Source organism: Vigna radiata, chromosome 8 (assembly GCF_000741045.1).
Source record: "Vigna radiata var. radiata cultivar VC1973A chromosome 8, Vradiata_ver6, whole genome shotgun sequence".
Taxonomy (NCBI): domain Eukaryota; kingdom Viridiplantae; phylum Streptophyta; class Magnoliopsida; order Fabales; family Fabaceae; genus Vigna; species Vigna radiata.
This window is the reverse complement of record NC_028358.1, coordinates 7,665,426-7,677,165: the sequence shown is the minus strand read 5'-3', so window position 1 is coordinate 7,677,165 and position 11,740 is coordinate 7,665,426. Positions and strand designations below refer to the sequence as shown.

The following is an 11,740-nucleotide window of genomic DNA, read 5'->3' as shown; positions in this document are numbered from 1 at the left end:
GTAAAATTGTAACTTTGCTAGTGTTCAGAGGTGTGTATATCTCATACCTTCACATATGTTCATGCTTAAAGGGTTTGCTTCAGTCAATAGAAGAGGACATTCCGACGTCATTATTCCTTATTTCATTCTTTTTTATATCATGAGTTTTGTTTATTTCATGTCAAATCTATGGTTTAAACACTTTCTTTTGGAGATAGAAGTTACTATCCAGTAACTGTTTGTAGAGAACTGAAAACTTGAAGGCAAATAAAAGAAGTCATTTCAGGATCTCCTCATCCAACAACCAAAATCCTCACCTAATGAGAAAAGCATTATACTTGTTAAATGAAAAATACATTCACGGTATATAATTAAACGAGACCAAGAGATACCTCCACGTCGTAGCCTTCTTGTCCTCCTGACCTCTGAACCTTTTACTCCCAATGCTTCAGGTTCGTACCCAGGTGGAGGATACCTATAAAAGGTACTCTGATTCTCAAGTCAGGCACTGATCAATGATCTTTAACTCAAAATGAAATATCAGAATTTGGTAAAACTTACATACCTTTACGGCTTAACCTTTTATTTGTAAGCTATTTCATCGACCCTTAAACTAACATAAGTCCAATAAAACGAACCTACCTTTAAATCCAGTCTGTTACTCGAAAATTACTTTCTTATCCTACATTCAGTTATCAATATCTTTAATCACTCTATTATTAATTTATGAACTGCTTATTCGCACAAGCTATTGGCCTAATAACAATAACCTTAATGCTGGCCCAAATATGACCCAACATCAATAACTTAAGGAGGATTTCTCCCTCCACCTCTCTCCCTGTACCTCCCCGAATTTTTCCATTTAACTAAAATGGTCTTTGGTAAAAACATTTTACTTTTACCTTTTTATTTTTACTTTCTTTTCTTTAAACCCTAATTTCCTTTCCCTGCCATTGCAATCGTAGCACCCCCCACCCCAGCTCCATAAATTTCTTCTCCTTCCCTCTTTCCCTTACCCCCTCTTCCACTCCCACACTTTTTAAAACCCTAATCCCCTTTCTCTCTTACTGCAACGCTGAAGCATCCCACCCATCCCCACACTTTTGGATTTTCTCTTCTTCTCTCTTTCTCTTGCATCTCTTCATCTATTCTTTAAGTTCAAAGGCTCCTGATGTGTTTTCATTTTTGGCCTTTGTTCTCGTTGGATCTTCAATAGAAATGGAGATTATGTTCAACGGAAATGGAGATTCGTTGATTCTTCAACGGATGTCAATGTCCGTCAACGGATATCAATATTGGCTCAATCTTTCTACTTTGTTTCATATGTTTATAATTGTTGTTGAATCTCATTTTTGTTGAACTTGTTAATAAGCCTAGATTTGGCTGCAGAGTTGTAATATTATTGCTTCATGTATAAACGTTCATATTAGAGTATGAATTTACAGGTTAACTTAACCCGCATGATGCCTTTTGGTTCTACGAATTTTCATTTTAATTTACTTTTACAGTTACTGCTTCTAGCACCCCCAACATCAAATGAATCAACTCCCAGGTTGATCCTAAAGTGGACTTGCTCAGTGGTGATGACTATAACTCACCAAAAGCATAAACTTCACTTCTCTTTTTCCTCCGAAATTTGAATGCCCTTTTTCTGTTTGTGATAAAAGTTTTCAACTTTTGCTTTGTTTCCTTTGATGTTATTCCTGTTTAAGTGGAGGGTGTGGAAGAATTCGAAGGAAAAAACAAAGAACTATGTCATCTTTGTTTTTCGCAGTGGGTTTCTCAGCTATTCCTTTGATCCTATTTATTCCACCCATCAGAAACTTAAACCTCTTTGTAGAAACCATGGAAGAAATGGAAAGAGAATTAAGAATCTACACCAACAGGATTTATCCCCGTCTGCTTCTAGCTTGGAAAAGTTTTATTAGTTGCTTACTCTACACCAGAAGCTAGATTCTCAGGATATCCATTTCTTCTCAGGATCTCTCATTTTCGTTGTCGTTGATGTTTTTAACGATTTTTTTTAAATTTTCTTTAGTCTTTTACTGAGGGACAACTATTGAGTGGGGTGATAGAGGAAGAAGCATGTGGAGGTGAAGGGAAAAACTGTAACGCCCCGGCAACTTACAGGGACTGTTGACTGCCCTCACACATCAATACGAGGCTTTCCAGTGTGCTTTGTCCTCACTCACACACTTTCCGAGAAAACTTCCCGGAAGGTCACCCATCCCATAATTACTCTAGGTTAAGCACGCTTAACCATGAAGTTCTTATGAGTTAGGCTACCGAAAAGCAAATGCATTTTTTTATTTGAGTAGCCAAATCAATTCCTTTAAGCTATCCTTCAACTGTATAGTCCCATACCTATACAGTCTCTAGATCCTTCTCATTCCGGTGTATGTTCGATTCGTCCATGTACCTCTTCCACTGGAAGCCTGCCAGGAGCCGCTCCTTGTCCGTGCCCCCTGCACCATGCCTCTTGCACCGACGATCACTCCCCGTCCTCGTCAGTGCCCGGGTGTCACATGCCCACCAGCTTCCGTCTGGTTTGTCCTCGAACCACACCGTACTGGGAGAGAACCTGACTCTGATACCATTTGTAACGCCCCGGCAACTTACAGGGACTGTTGACTGCCCTCACACATCAACACGAGGCTTTCCAGTGTGCTTTGTCCTCACTCACACACTTTCTGAAAAAACTTCCCGGAATGTCACCCATCCCATAAGAACTCCATGGTTAAGCGTGCTTANCCTAGAGTAATTATGGGATGGGTGACCTTACGGGAAGTTTTCTCGGAAAGTGTGTGAGTGAGGACAAAGCACACTGAAAAGCCTTATGTTGATGTGTGAGGGCAGTCAACGGTCCCTGCAAGTTGCCGGGGCGTTACAGAAACCCTCTAACTTAAGCGTTTGGCCCAATATCAACCTGGTTAACCGTTAACGCAAAAGCATGGACTGAACAAGACTGTTTCATCCTACACCTCCAACCTCTCATCTGCACCTCCAAAAATTCTAATTTTAACCTTAATCAATATTATTTTAATACTTTCTCTTTATTTATAAAGTCACTCTACAACCCTCAAAATTCTTCTCTTTTTTATTAAAATTCTTCTCTTTCTTATTAAAGTCAACCTACACTTTTCTAATTTTTTTTTCTCTCTCTTATTAAAGTAATCCTACACCCCTTTAATAGATTTTAAAATCTATACAGTCCTCTTTATACATTTTTAAAATTTTATTTTTAGATTTAAAATTTAATAATAATTTAATTTAAAATTTTAATATTATTTAATATACATTTATATCTTAATAATTATTAAAATATAATTTCTATTATTATAATAGTTATATTAAAAATATAAAAACAAAAGTAATTAGAATAAAAGTAGCAATAATAAATATTAAAAAAAGTGTTTAAAAATATTATAAATAATATTATAATTTTAAATTAAATTAAATAATTATAAAATTTTAAATAAAAAACAAAATTTGAAAAATATTTTTTTATCGAAATTCATTAACATATTTTAATAGATTTGATATTATTTTAATTTTAAATATATTAAATATAATTTTATATAATTAATCTAATTTAATTTAAAATTTTGATATGAATTTAATATACATATATATTTTAATAATTATTAAAATATAATTTCTATTATTATAATAAATATATTAAAACATAAAAAGTAAAAATTAAAATAAAAATAGTAATAATGAAAATAAAAAGAATAAAAAAATAATAGTAATATAAATCTGATTTAATATATTTAAATATATTAAATAATTATTAAATTTTAAATAAAAGAACTAAATTTTAAAAAAACTATGATTATCTAATATCAAAATCTGTTAAAATATTTTAACGGCAATTTTTTAAAATTTTTTTTATTTAAAATTTAATAATTATTTAATTTAATTTAAAATTTTAATATTTTTTATAGTATTTTTAAACAATTTTTTTAATATTTATTGTTGCTACTTTTATTTAATTACTTTTGTTTTTTTTAATAATATTATTATAATAATAGAAATTTTATTTTAATAATTATTAAGATATAAAGTATGTTAAATAATATTAAAATTTTAAATTAAATTAAATAATTATTAAATTTTAAATTTAAAAATTTATAAAGAGATTTCAAAATTTATACCTATTTCAAAATTTATTAAAGGAGTGTAGGTTGACTTTAATAAGAAAAAGAAAAAATTAGAAGATGTAAAATGACTTTACGAAGAAAGAAGAAATATTAAAATAATATTAATTGAGGTTAAAATTAAAATTTTTAGAGATACAGAATTTTCGGTGTGAACCATCCTCTAGAAATAAGTAAATGAAGTTAAAATTATTTAAAAAGTTACCTCTGGTCCAACTAATAGTTATGATTGTTAAATGACAAGTCACTTCTTCGGAATTGTTAAAAAAGGTAATATTTGAACTTGAGATAGATCAACCCTGAAATCTTTTGGAAGAACTGCTACGAGGGAAGGAGTTCAAAAATGACTTATCACTTCAACCTTGTGATTCTCTTTGCCATTTTTTATATTTCAAATGTGGAGTAATAACTTTATTAAGATTGGTTGTAATAAATCTTATATGTATTTTTTTTTTTGCGATATAACTATGTGACTCTTATATTTTTTTTAGTACATGGTATTGAAAGTCTCATATCGACTAGAGATAAGGCCAATTTATAATATATAAGTGGAATGCAGACCTCACCTTATAAGCCGGTTTTGTGAGGTTGAGTTAGGCCTAGAACCCACTTTTAACATGGTACCAGAGTTATCCTTAGAAGGAGGGTGTGTTGAAAGTCCCACATAAACACATGGACAAACATTTCATGAAAGAGTAAACCTGCCTTATGTAAGAGAATAATCTCATTAATATTTTTTTATTCAAAAACACCGAGGAGATCTTGAAATGAAAATGTAACGTAGGAGTAAGTTAATCAACCTACTTAAAATATCAGTGTTTTAAGATCAAATATATCATAAAACATTAATTTCTCAAATTTAGTACTCCGTATTTAAAAAGTAAAATAATAAAAAAAGGTTATCATGATTTTTTAAGTAGGAGATTTCCTTTTACTAAATTGGTTTATTTTAAAATGATACCGTATTTCAAATCGGAGATGACATTTTTTTCATATATATATATATATATTATTAGAGTTGATAGGGGTTTTAAATTAATAATATTAGATTATTTTAATGTAAAAAATTTAATAATATAAATATGATTTTATATTCACGTTTTATTATATAAAACACTTATTATCTTCTTAGAACTCTTTTTTTTAGACTTTATCTTCCTTCTATCTAAGATCTTTAGTTCCTAAGTTTTCTTTGTCGATCAGGAGATGTCTAAATGATTACGATAGTGAGGTCTACATCTTCAATCGATTAGATTTCTATATAAAGTAAGTTAGTTTCTACTCATTTTTTCTTTGATTTTTTGCTTAAGCCACATGCAAGTAGGTTTGATGCATGTGACATCCAATATCCTTTTCTAGTTCCTTATCGATCAATGATCCTAAGGACCTATCCTGATCATCATTTTGTGGTCTGTAGGTATACCACTAGAGTTATTTGAGTTGAGGTAGGGGTTTTAATCTATTTTGACTTGTTTTCACTTTCCACCACACAAGAAAAGCTAATATATTCTTTAATTTTATGTTAGGAGTGTAAATTTATGTTAGAGAGATTAAAATATTGACATTGGTTGATGAATAAGTGAATATTGTATGTTGATGAATATTGATGTTGTAAATTGTGAATTGGTATGTGATTGAATTCTAAATGTTGCTGATTTGGGGAGTTCTTTTGGTACCAAACTGATGTAAGATTGAGGGTAATAAATAGAACTGTTGTGGGGCTGTTTTTAGTATGAGTTTAGGTTTTGTTAGGTGAATTTCTTAAATAGTGATATTGGAACTAAAATTGACGTTAGAGAGTTGTTTTTAAATCATTTTAAACTTGTTTAGAACTTCAAATAACCATAAATCTGATGTTGAGTTCATAAGTAGTTAATAGGTTGAATTTAGGTTACTTTTGGTCCATTTTTAGGGGTTTTGATAGGTGAAAATGAAGTAAATTGTGACTTGTTTAGATCCATAGTTTGCAAATTTCTGGTTTATAAAGTGTAGAATTGGTTATAGGCATTTTTGAGTGGTTGGATTGATATAGTGTATCTTGTTTCTAACCAAATGATCAAAGATGTACTAAATTTCATCCATAATCATGTTTAATATATTTACAGTTTTCTTTTGTCTAGAAAATATATATAAATAAGTAAATAGTTTTTGTTTAAAGTTATGTATATGTATTTCACTTATAATTACTTTTTTAATAATTGTACAATACTTTTATATACTTTTATTTACAGAAATGAAGGGCATTACCGACGGTCAAAATCCTTCGGAAACTGCCAGAAGTCGTTGGTAAAGACCTATTACCAACGACCAAAAAGCCGTCGTAAAACCGTTGTCGCTAACTTTTACTGACGATATTTGCCCTTCGGTAATTACCGAAGGCCAAAAGCCCTCGGTAATTACCGACGGGCGGAAACCTTCGGCAATTACCGAGGGACAAAAGCCTTCGATAGGCCTTCGGTTTACCGAAGGACAAAAGCCTTCGATAATTACTGAAACACAGGCCCTACTTTCCTTCCACTAGTTTAGATTATGAAATTTTTCATGACATCAAGTCAAACTAATTGATATTTTCTACTGAAGAAATGATATTTTCTACTGGAGAAAGATAGTTGAAAACAAGATATTAAATGATATTGCATAATATATTTGCAATGTTTTACATAAGATACTTGTTGTCACACCACTACAACTTCTTACACTTCAGTACAAAAAAAAACATTTAAATTCTACTTCTAAATAAGAAAAAAGCTCAAAAGGCATCACACCGTGCACATTTCGAGGTTTCTCATTCACCAACTTCTCCAAAGACAAAGCTAATTCCATTGCATCATTTCCAATGTTATAGGGAAAGTACAGTAATATATGATTCTCTTCAAAAAGACCCAGCTGATTCGAGCTCTGAAAAACCTGTGGCATTTTGGAAAATAGTTGAAGACTTGTTAAATCCTTTAGCATCTTTTTCCTAAACAAGTGTTTCATCCCTTCCTTCCAGCCAAATTGCAACATATCTGCACCAAAAAAACCCACTTATATAAAAATAGAAGGTAAAAGTGTTTCCAAATCCTTCAACATTTTAATTAATACCAAAATTTATAGCTGCAATTTTTTTTATCGTTTATTATACGTTTATTAATACCAAAATAATTATAAGAACATAATGTAATATATAATACTTTATTAGTAGAACCTGTTAAAGATTATCAAAATTTAAGTTCATCAAATAAAAAGCCAAACAACTTTACTCCAAACACATGATTCTGGAATAAAAAATTAGTTACCAAATAAAAAATTATGAGTTTTGTTTTTCTTATCTATCATAAATTTTTTTATTTTTATCAATCTAAAACTTTTGAACAAAGAGAAGTTAAACACATATATACCAAATCATGCCACGTTTTCCTTCTCACTTCATCTAAAATCCCACCCTTCTTTTCAAATTAAACACACCACGCATAGCCAATTTACTGAACTTTGAGATGTCCATTTTGTTTTCAAGTGAAGAGAGGATTGGAACCATGAAGAGGGTGGGAAACTTTATTTCAGATAAATACTAAGGGCGCAAGTGTAATTTATTTCAGATAAAAGAGACTACATAAACCCAAATATCCTAACAAGTAGCACTTTAGTAACTGATAGTAGTCAAACATAAAATGCAAATGCAAAATAGATGTGCCCATGCACACACGTTATTGTAAATTTCTCAACTAATTAAACATTAAAAAACAAGGAACAATAGTTACCTTGAACAATTTGACAAAGCAATTGCAATAGCACTCAATAGCTTGCTTGCCTTTGGTGCATTAAGAACAACACTGCTTACACTTTTAGGAGAAATCACCTAGTGTTGTGCAAGGCAATGAGTGTCTTCTTAGTGAAAGCATTAAATTTTCAATGAAAGGCTAACATTAAAGGTATAATGTTCATGGTACCTCTAGATTGTATGGTGTCGGTCCCTTCTTAATTTTGCCAGAAATATCGTAATGGGAAATGCCCTTTTGCTTGGATCACCAAGAGGAAATCGCTCATGGTTGTGTTCATCATATATAATCTTAGAAGAAGGGTTTTTAACAGCCGCAATAGTTGCAGGAATTTCAAGAATAAGGCTGTTTTCTTTAGGATGGAACAGAGAATCAGTAGCATAACCTGGACAAGATAAAATTAAACCAATTAACCCATGAAAAAGTAAGCCTTAAAACTAAGAGCATAACCCAAAAAATCAACAAATGCATAAAGCTCAATTAACCCACCATAACACACAAATCTTCTTAAGGAATAAAAAATTCAAGAATACTTTGCAAGAAAATATTCATCCAGTTACACAAGAGTGGTAAATCATAAGCATAATTAACAAATAACAAAAATCATAAATATTATGTTAAAAATCACTGATCCAGTAATATGGACCCTGTTTGGATAAATATCTGAATAACACACTTAAAGGAGAGGAATATACGAAGAAAAAATAAAATAAAATTTTCCAATAAATTTTATACTCAAGTTAACATAAACTCTTAGAGAAGTTAGAACTATGAAACTAACTACATATTAACTTATACATAAACTAAATTTAGCTTAAAGGAGAAGCTTATTCAGTTTCCATCATATTACCTTTTCCTTTAAATGCTTCAGAAAAAATTTGTTCATACAAAATCATAGAAGAATCCTGAAGTATAATGATGATACAAATAGATACCACATGGCACACATAGAAAAAAAAATCAAGATATCATCCAAGAATTAAAAAGAGAAAAAGAAGTATAAAACAAAATCAAGATATCAAATAACAGACCAAAAAAAAAAGCTCGGAATCCAAATTCACAATTTCAACAGGAAAACATGAGAACGAATCCCCCACCATCTTCTAATAAAATAACATCCATGAAAAATCCAAAAACTATCATCCAAAGGGAACAAAGATCGGAATCCACAAAGGCGAAATGCCTCCGGATCTTGTAACCTACTTAAGTAAATCAGCGACAAGTACATCAATCATATAAAAATTTGAGCTTTACAGATGATCATAAGCATAAAAAAGCATCCAATCAAGGACAATAATCATAAGGAGAGGATCCCTAAGATTCAAATAACAGAAAGATTCAAACAAAAAAAATACGAGCAAAACAAATCATTCAAAGCTTCAAATGAATCCATAAAGGGAGACAGATGAGAAGGGAACCCAAACGGCAGAGTCACTAAACCAACAACAATTCAGTGCAACGCCCTCGAAACGCCAACCCCCACCCCTATGGCAACACTCACAAGGACCAAACCAAGAACCCTACCCGCTAACAGCCACCAACGAACTGCCGTCAGCATCCACAACAACAACCGTTTCAAACTGCCTTAGGGCGACAACATCGAGCTTCAAACCAACGAACCGCTTCAAACAGAGAGTAGGGAATGGAAGAACGCCACCCAGCGACGAACCTCCGTCATGGTCCACACCACCAAACTCGTGTCGTCAAGCCGTAGCGTCGAACCAGCTGACTGCCACCAAAGTCACAACCCTAAGAGTGAGTTCGACGAATAAGGGAGAGTTTTACTTTTGGGAAATTTGGGGAATTTGAGTAACAAATACTAAAAGTTTGAACTTAAAACATCACAGGCATTACCGTAGGTCAAAAGTCCTTCGATATTCAATTTCACCAGTACATTACCGAAAACATGAAGGCCGTCAATAATAATCTTCACTAATACGCGCTTTTATTGTTGTTTGTGTAATGAATTATTCTAATTTATTAAATGTATGATCTTTTTTAATAGTATTTAGACTATTGAAATAAAATAATATATTTATGTTAAAATGGGATATATATATATATATATATATATATATATATATTATCACTTAATCCAAAAATTACACCGTATCAACTTATTGTAACTATCTTAATTAGGTTTAATTGGAATTCAAAACCAATACCCACCGTAGTGTAACAAATTAATTGTGATAAAATATCAGTGATCCAAAACCAATATCCACTGTAGTGTAACAAATTAATTGTGATAAAATATCAGTGATCCGCAACAGTTCTGCACACAAAATAAGCTCCTTTGTATGCGTTACCATCGTTAGGAGGGAGAAACAGAACCCCGTTCATAACCTTTTGATGAGTCGATATTTTATTGATTTCACTTAGCTTATTGTACCAAATTTAACCACGGAATTGTGTTTAATTGTCTGTTATTTCCCCATTTTCCGAATTTTGCTTAATTTGGTCGGAAATTCATAATTGTGCTAATTTGAATTTTCTGAGCTGATTAATTGCATTTTTGGGTACAGGGAAATTTTGGAAACATCATTCGGAGCATTAGGGAAGGTGGCATGATCATTCAAGACTCAACATTTAGTCACTTCCATTTTAATTAAGTTGTAATTTCGTTTTTAGAAACTTTAATCAAACTTAAGTGCATTTGGGCCCTTTTTGGTGGCAAAATTGTAGAAGCCCAATGTGTGGGACACTTTGCATAGACCCTAGGGTTTCCTTAGAGGTGGACCCCACCATTTTAAGTCTTGGAAGGCATTTTAGAATGACAAGACCGAGACACACACTTCTTGTCTCCACTTTTCATTTCACTTTGCATGTATGAACTCTCTCTTGGAGACCATGTAGGGTTTTACGTTTTTGGAGATATGGAATGACCAAGATCATGTTTTTCTTCTACTCTTACTTAAATCTTGTTTATCTTTGCTTGGTGGAAGTGAATCCCTCACCCCATTTTCCTTTCATTTCTTCTTGAAAGTTGAGAGCATGAGCTTGAGTCTTGAGGTGGTTTCTTGCATTTTTCATTATGGGTCTTTGGTTTGAATGAAGAGTTATTTCGTTTTTCTCCTTCTTTTCTGCCATATTTTCATATTTACTTTGAGTTTCTTGGATTGGATCATGAAAATGAAGTTCTTGTTAAGTTTGGTAGTGAAAAAGGCTTGAGTTGGTGTATGAGTGTTTCATGTTTGAACCCTTTTCTTCTTGTGCTTTTGTTGATGGTTGGAAGCAATATTTGGAGCTGGACATTTTGTTTGTTGATGATGGCTGGAAGGTGCAGCAAGGGGAGCTAGGGATTGGATTTTGTTTTCATTAAAAGTTTGAAGAAAAGTGAGTGTTGAAGTTGGGTTGAAGAAGATAGACTTTGGGTTTGTTGTGCTTGTGTTATTTTGATGTTGAACTTTGGAATTCTTGTGCTCATTCTTGGTATTCAGATGTGGAGAGACCATTTGAAGGTTGGTGTTGGTGAGAAAAACGAAAATGGAGTGGAGAAGGAAGAGAAAAGGTGCATTTAGTTTTTACCCGATTTGGACAAGCACAAAAGATGCTCATTTTCACCCAAAGAATGTTTCCACTTTTGGCTTTGTCTTTAGTGAAGAATTCTTCCGAGAATTGCACATGAGAAGGGAGGTTTTTGGTGTTTAATTTCATTTTACTTTGCTTACATGGCATCTTGGTTGGACCACCCAAAGTATCTTTCATTTACCCCTTGGTTTGAAGCACTTTTTGTAGAATTTCTCTCTAGCTCACGTAAGTTTTGTTCCTTGGTGTGTGGATCACGTTTTTGCTGCATGGGAAGGGAGGAAAACATGGTTTTATTGTGTGTTTAAGGCACAT

At 32.2% G+C, this 11,740-nt stretch overlaps 1 long non-coding RNA gene across 2 annotated transcripts; it reads right to left on the bottom strand.

Annotated features, from left to right (window-relative positions):
- Positions 1–6,748: 6,748 nt before the first annotated feature.
- On the bottom strand, positions 6,749–9,829 carry LOC106771743. 2 transcript variants are annotated; one of them, XR_002669440.1, is made up of 5 exons: positions 9,752–9,829; positions 9,422–9,626; positions 8,069–8,282; positions 7,880–7,977; positions 6,749–7,147 (listed from the first exon to the last, which is right to left on the bottom strand). It is a non-coding gene; the product is annotated as an uncharacterized LOC106771743 (long non-coding RNA). The 2 variants fall into 2 exon arrangements; XR_001376503.2 differs by lacking the exon at positions 9,752–9,829 and having other exon boundaries at positions 9,422–9,723.
- Between the last annotated feature and the right edge of the window lie 1,911 nt (positions 9,830–11,740).